The 627-nt window shown below is 50.2% G+C and overlaps 1 protein-coding gene across 7 annotated transcripts in view; it reads right to left on the bottom strand.

Annotated features, from left to right (window-relative positions):
• cep89 (centrosomal protein 89) overlaps positions 1 to 627 on the bottom strand; it is a 72153-nt gene that overhangs the window by 38163 nt on the left and 33363 nt on the right. The window lies entirely within an intron of this gene.

The raw sequence follows: 627 nt of genomic DNA, 5'->3' as shown, positions 1-627 counted from the left end.
ATTTACCCTGAGTTTCCTTTATTAAAGACTGTTTCGTTTATTCCTCGTCTCCATTGTTCCTCGCCATCACAGATTGTGACAGAAGAACCGACCAATAACAGTTACCTCCATGTTTTCCCCTCTGTTTGTTTTCTCGTTTTTCTCTGTTTTTGTTTCCGTTGTGTTTCCCTCATGGATGCCCTCCTTCGCCCGGAATTTCTTCTCTTGCTGGAGTAGGGGGAGAGTATTCCTCGTCTCCATCGTTCCTCGCCATCACAGATTGTGACAGAAGAACCGACCAATAACAGTTACCACCGTGTTTTCCCCTTCGTTTGTTTCCTCGTTTTTCTCAGTGTTTTTGTTTCCGTTGTGTTTCCCTCATGGATGCCCTCCTTCGCCCGGAATTTCTTCTCTTGCTGGAGTAGGGGGAGAGATCGCTCGAGGACCATACGAGATACCCGGACGACGCGCTCTGTGCATTCTACGACGCCAGTCTAAACATCGAGTGCAGAGTGCCGTCGCCCGAATATGGTCCTCGAGCGGATTTCACCGTGTTTGTGGAGTGGATTCTGGTGAGAAATGGGTCACCTCTCACCGTCACTCCCGAGGATGATCTCGCCAGATCCACTCCGGACCCAGAGCCCAGCC

This window comes from Sinocyclocheilus anshuiensis, unplaced genomic scaffold (assembly GCF_001515605.1).
Source record: "Sinocyclocheilus anshuiensis isolate Anshui unplaced genomic scaffold, SAMN03320099.WGS_v1.1 scaffold944, whole genome shotgun sequence".
Lineage (NCBI taxonomy): Eukaryota > Metazoa > Chordata > Actinopteri > Cypriniformes > Cyprinidae > Sinocyclocheilus > Sinocyclocheilus anshuiensis.
This window is presented reverse-complemented; position numbering and strand designations above follow the sequence as displayed.